The sequence below is a fragment of the Oculina patagonica genome, chromosome 4, assembly GCF_052425735.1.
Source record: "Oculina patagonica isolate OP01 chromosome 4, crgOcupat, whole genome shotgun sequence".
NCBI classification, from domain to species: Eukaryota; Metazoa; Cnidaria; class Anthozoa; order Scleractinia; family Oculinidae; genus Oculina; species Oculina patagonica.
In genome coordinates this window covers 2720791-2727422 of record NC_135761.1, presented here as the reverse complement: position 1 = coordinate 2727422, position 6632 = coordinate 2720791, and positions in this window count along the sequence as shown.

Genomic DNA, 6632 nt, shown 5'->3' with positions numbered 1-6632 from the left:
GTTATACACCTTGCAGTATTAACGTACTAACGAACTTGATAACAAACCCCATGTCGTACTAAGGATTTTTACTGATCAACATAGAAAATAAGTTCACAATGGTTTGTTCCCAAAACGTTTTTTACTGTACAGAGGGTCTGTATATTGACCTGTAACTTGTATACCGTATTGAAAAATTCAGAACGAACCGACTTCTGCCCGCTACCATGATATCATGTTGAAAAATTAGCTCGTTCGAAACCGTAGCAAAATCGTTAGAGACAGACAAGATACAGCCGTTTACTGGCAGTCTTTGAAAATCCTGAATTTCGTCAAAATGAGCCAAAATAAAGTTTTAAAATTTCCTTTATCAATATGGTTCTTATCTTTTTATTCAATTCTATGAACGGCTTTTATGCAGTACTGTCCACAAAGATTTCAATTTCCTCAAAGTTTCGGGACAAATGGATACAAAATATTTCGTGCAGAATGTAATTTGATTAAGCGAATGTTTTCACGTCTATAAATACTTCAAGCAGTGAATGAAAAACCGTTTTGTTTTCATTGATGAGAACCACTTTCAAATAGTTAATGCATAAAAAATAACAATCAGATCAGAATACAATAATTATTAATGTAAGGTCTCGCTATTATGTCTCGGAAGAGATACTTCTTTTTTGCAAGTTCAAATGTATGCAAATTTTGTGTGAAATGTAATTCGATTCCATTGTCTTGTTTACAAACTCTTTCTTAAGAAAGTTGTATTTTCGTGAATAAAACCCATTGGCCTGTTTTGTTTTCCTGATCATGTTTGTCTGTGATTTTTACAAAACATGTGGTCTTTTTTTTCAGGAACTTTAAGTTGTACAAAAATTCCTATTTTGAACACAGATGTCACTTCCGGAATTTTTCATCTAAAATTCAATTGGTATTTAATTATAATTATTCGAAGTTTTCATTTTCAAGTCATCTTTTCATTCGATAGCTTTACTGATCTCGTAAAAAATTCCATTCAAGTTCACACCAATACTGTACATTGCCAATGTTTTGCTGACGTCTTGAGAAGTGTCTTACTAACGACACTAGTCAAATCTAAAATATATCCCCTTTGTACTTCTTCTCTTTTTGCGGGCGCTTGCCCCCCCCCCGGGGAAACAACTTAAAAAAAAAAAAATTAAGGCCCCCAAAAAAACCCCAACTTAAAACCAAAAGCGCTAGTTTCAAAGTTTCCCACAAAAACATTGCGTGACATGAATGACGTTACCCCTTTTATTTACAAAAATAGCTTCAACTTGTCAAAGCAACTACAGTTTCACAATGGTGATTATTAGTACTTTACCCCTTAAGCTTTTTTCTCTGTCCTCCCGCCGAAGCAAAGAAGAGAACCAGATTGCAGATTAGCCCAAAAGTCGACCCAGTGTTCCTACAACGATTTACTGTCAAAACTGAAATGAAACCGATTGGCCCAGGCTATCCCCGTCATTTTTAGCCGACAGGAGACTATCGTCTAGGACGCCCAAAGGGTAAACTATAAATCGGCCATGCCCGATTAATAAATGAACCTGGATAATCTTGATACTGTCACTATTATACCAACCGTCATCCATTTTTTCGTAGTAGCAATAACGTAACTTCAGTTCGGCTCTTGAAGTCGTTCCCTCCGGCTTGATGTCACCGGTGATAGTTGAAGATGCATCTTCACTAGGTGGTATAGCATTAGCAAATGTTCCAAAAGCCAGTAGTGATTCCTTTGCACCACAGACTTTCTGACATGGATTTCCAGCGACGTTACTGAGTATAAAGGGTTTTTCTGTGAATTTAAAGAGAGAATTAAGCACAATAAAAGCGATATAAGATATTAAAACGATTTTAATACTAAAACAGCTTCACTGTGTCTAAGCAGTTTTTTCGCGCATCGCTATTGCATTTTCATCGGGGGCTGGATGGGAATGAGGGAGCTAACGCAGAGCAAAGATGGCATAGAGGTGTTTTAACACTTAAAAGTTTCAATGCGGTTTACCACAGGTGAGTTTTGATGTCGTTTTTGTTCGCGCGACCCGAACATTTGCATCCATTGAAAAGTTTAATCTTTCAGGCTGATTCTTTTTTTTTTTTTTTTTTGTAATTTGTTTATTTTTTTCCAACAAGCAGGTTACAATACACACAATAACTTACTTACATTTCACGTTACAATACATTACTTATACTTATAACTTAACTCTGTGACTTATTTACAATACACTACTTGCAGTATATAGCTTAGAATAACCTACAGTACATAACTTACAATTAACTTCTTACATTACACTAATAAATTTACATTTTCCTTAAAAAAAATTATAAAACACAAAGACAGTGCCATGCCTACAGACAATATATATGTATAACGACATACAGTTCAGTAAGTTGCCTTTAATTGATTAGATAGCTGTTTCGAAACAAGAAGTGCCACGAGCTTGCCAGCTATTTTAAGATGAGAGGAGGTAGCCTAACAGATCCTTCCATTTGTCATAATGAAAGTTGATCTTGTTATTTTCTTTAGCAATTAAACGTTCAGAATCAAAAACTGCTTTCAAAGTTTTTGTGAAACTGATTACGCTAGGAAGAGAGTTGTTATGTTTACATCTGAAAATATGTTGTTTTGCTAATAGAATTAGATGATTCTTTAGAAATGCATTTTCAACTGCGTCGGTGATCCCTAGGATCACTTCTCTTTCAATTAGCTCATAACCCCCCAATAGATGCTTAATTGATTGCCAAAAGTTTGCTACCAACGGACAATGGAAAAAGAAGTGGGACATGTTTTCCTCTGAGGATTGGCAGAAAGAGCAGAGAGGAGAGTTAGACTTACCAATTTTGAAGAGGAAATCATTTAAAGGAAGTATTCTATTAAGTATCTTGTACTGAAATTCACGCGTTTTGGTGTCTATTGCGGATCTAAAAGCATTGCTGTAGATTCTCTTCCAGTCAAGGGCGTGCTCTGCAGAAGCATATGAAACATCGAATTTCTTTTTTGCCGACGGACTAATCGAAATCTTTGACACCAAAATATTGTAGATTTTTTTAGAGGACAATTCACTTAATAAAAGGGCATCATTGCCCGAGTACAAAAACACATCGTCCCATATATGGTTAATTTTAATGAGCACCGATGGAGGGTCGTTGGTCATCACTTTCTTCCATTCAGGTGGAAGACAATCATAAAGACCGTTCAAAAATAAGAGATCCAGGGCATTTAGATTTTGCAAGGTGGTGTGTGGCTTAATGTTTATCTCATTAAAAAGGTCTCCAACTTTATGTAGCCCCAAGGAGAAGAGTTTGCGGTTAAAAACTGATTTCTGTCCGATACAAATGAATTTGTTGTTCCATAAGATCTGGTTAACGATCTCATCCATTGAAGAGACAGGTGAGGCAGTTAATTTTGTCCAAGTTGCAAGACATTCTCTGTAGTAATCAGGGAGGTCCAAAGGGAGCTTTGTGTACTCGAAGTTGCAGTGGAAAAGCAAACTGCCCCCGACTTTGTGAAGATAGTGGTCGAGAATAATTTTCCAGGAACAGGGTGTATCACCCAAATACTTTTTGATACATACTATCCTTTGCGTGTTAATGAGAGACTCAATGTGCGGCATATTTAACCCACCATTCTCGACACTGTTTATGAGAGCGAGCCGTTTAACTTTATCCTTGCCTTTCCACACAAAATTATACAGCACCTGATTGACCTCTTTAACAAAAGTTTTATTTGTTGAGACAAGAGAGAGGCGATAAAGAATTTTAGGAATGGCGAACGACTTGATTATTTGTATTTTCCCTAGCAAAGTGAGGCCTCTCCAGTTCCAGCTGTTAAGTGTCTTTCTAATTGATTCAATGATGGTATGAAAATTTAACTTATCTGAAAGCGTTTGATCATAAGTGAAATGTATCCCTAGAATTTTGACTACTTTTTTAATTTCATCTATTTTCAGTTCTTCTGCAGAGATATCAGAGATTCCAAGCTTCATAACCTCAGTGGTTTTCTCTATTAACGTTCAGACCGGAGTATTGACCAAACAACTCTAGCTTGGCCAACAGGCAGTGAAAAGATGCGCTATCCTTAAGAAAGACCGTGAGATCATCAGCGAAGATGATAAGTTTAATTTCGTGGCCATCAACGTTCATTCCCCTAATGCATTCGTCATTTCTAATATGAATCGCGAGTGTTTCTAGGACTAGAATGAACAGATAGGGCGAGAGAGGATCACCCTGACGCACGCCGCGTGAAAGTTTAAAAGGTTGTGTAATAAAACCATTATTCATCACACAGCTGGAAATATTTGAGTAAAAAGCTGTAATCCAATTAATAAAAGATGGGCCGAAATTGAACTTCCTTAAGGCGTGTCTAAGAAAATTCCAGTTCACTGAATCAAAGGCTTTTTCGAAGTCAATTGCTACCAGTAATGAGCTCATATTATTTGATGATGTTAGCTTGATAATATCGTCGATGGATCGGACAGCGTCGAAAATAGTTCTTCCTTTAACATATGCGTTTTGATTATGATGTACGATTATCGGCAGAACCTTTTCTAATCTTTTAGCTATAGCTTTCGTGCCAATCTTTACGTCGACATTGATTAAAGAGATTGGTCTCCAGTTCTTTACCTGTCGTCTATCTTTATCTTTCTTCTCAATTAAGACGATAAGCGCTTGCTTTTGGGAGGAAGATAATTCGCCGTGTTTATACGCGTAGTTTAGACCATTAACTAGCAGGCTACCCAAGAGCTTCCAGAAACATTTATAGAATTCTACGGTTAGTCCGTCGTTCCCTGGTGTCTTGTTGCTTTGAAAACTCGATAGAGTATTAAAACACTCTGCAAGGGTTAGCTCTCCTTCGCATAACTCTCGCATTGCTGGTGAAAGCTTAGGTATGTTCCCAGAATTTAAGAAAGGACAATTCTCAGAAATTAGCTCTTCGGAGTTCTTTTCTTTATAGAGATCTGAGTAAAATAAGTGTAATTCGTCCATTATGCAGTTCGGGTCAACAGTAATATTACCATTCTTGCGTTCGAGTTTTCGTATAGTGCTTTTTGTCTTCTTATTGTTTTGTAGATTAAGGAAATACTTATTATTTTTCTCACCTTTTTCGTACCAAGTTGCACGTGATCGTATTATTGCTCCTTTCGTAATGTACTCGTATTCTTTTTCGTATGCGCTTTTTAAAGTGTCAATTTCATTTTGTCTATCATCATTTGGAGAGTCAGCTAATTTTTCCTCAGCAATTTTCAGTTTATGTTCAATGCGCTTTATTTTTTCTCTCCGTTCTTTTGCTTTCGCTTTGCTATAAGTAATGGTCTCCTTACGGATATTGTATTTTAGCCAATCCCACTGAACTCTAGCATCATCAGAATAGTTAATCTCCTCAATCCAATCAGGAACAAGCTGCTCAATCAATTTAATGTATTGTTCATCATCGAGAAGACTGTTATTAAATTTCCAAAAAGATGGACCGTGGTTTAAGTTCTTTACGCTATTAATATTCAAAATAATTGCGGAGTGGTCACTTTTGACGGAAGATAAGATGTCTACATTTTCTATGTCGTCCTGTAAAGAATTGCTGATTAACCAAAAGTCCAGTCGTCTTTGAATTAATGGATTTTTCTGTCTCCAAGTGAAGCGCTTTTTGTTCGGGTTGCGCACTCTCCATATATCGACCAGGTCATTTTGTAGCATAATATCATTGAGGTTCTTAATGCAATTTTTTATGGAAGGCCTTCCACCCGAACAGTCAAGATCTGGATCGAAAGTGGCATTAAAATCACCTCCAGTAATAATATAATGTTTAGATTGACATACTTTGTCTGCGAGGTGATTAGCAATTTCGTCTAAAAACTGACATTGTTCAGAACCTTTTGTTGGGGCATAGATATTTGCTAGAAGAAACGGCGAGTCCTGAATTAAGGTATCTAGAATAACAAATCTTCCCGAATCATCGGTATGCGTTGAATTAACTTTAAAATCCAAATTTTCCCGCACTAAAACAAGGACGCCTTTACTGCGTGATGTACCGTGAGAGAAAAACAACTCTCCTCTCCATTGTTTCCGCCACTGATTTTCAATCTCTTTTGTACTGTACGTTTCCTGCAGAAAAAAGATATCTGCATTTTGCTTAAGCAACCAGTTGAAAATACATTTTCTTTTTTCGAAAGAACGGATCCCTCTTACATTTAAAGAAAGCAGTTTAAATTGGAAATTGTTACCCTCCATCAGATAAAAAAGATATTAACGGCTTTAAGCAAGATCACTTCTAAAAATATGCAATATGGCGACTGGTAATGATATAAACTGAATGCAAGGCATAGACTCAAAACAAAAACAACAAAAACAACGCTAGATAAAATACACCAAGCTGAAAACAATAAGATAATGCAAAGAACACTACATGCGACAATTAATACTACCATAAGTAAAGAAAAAAACAAAAGCGCAACCAACACAAAAAAACAAAGAAAAAAACACTTCACAGCAGTAATTAAAATAAGCAACCAGCAAAGCTGTTGATTAGCTGCTAGCAACCGAATCTTGCAATCTAATTATCAATTTGCATAACAGTAGCTCCAGAATATTCAAATTTTTCAAAGTTCAACCGAAGGCCTACAACTTTATAACTTAAAACTGAA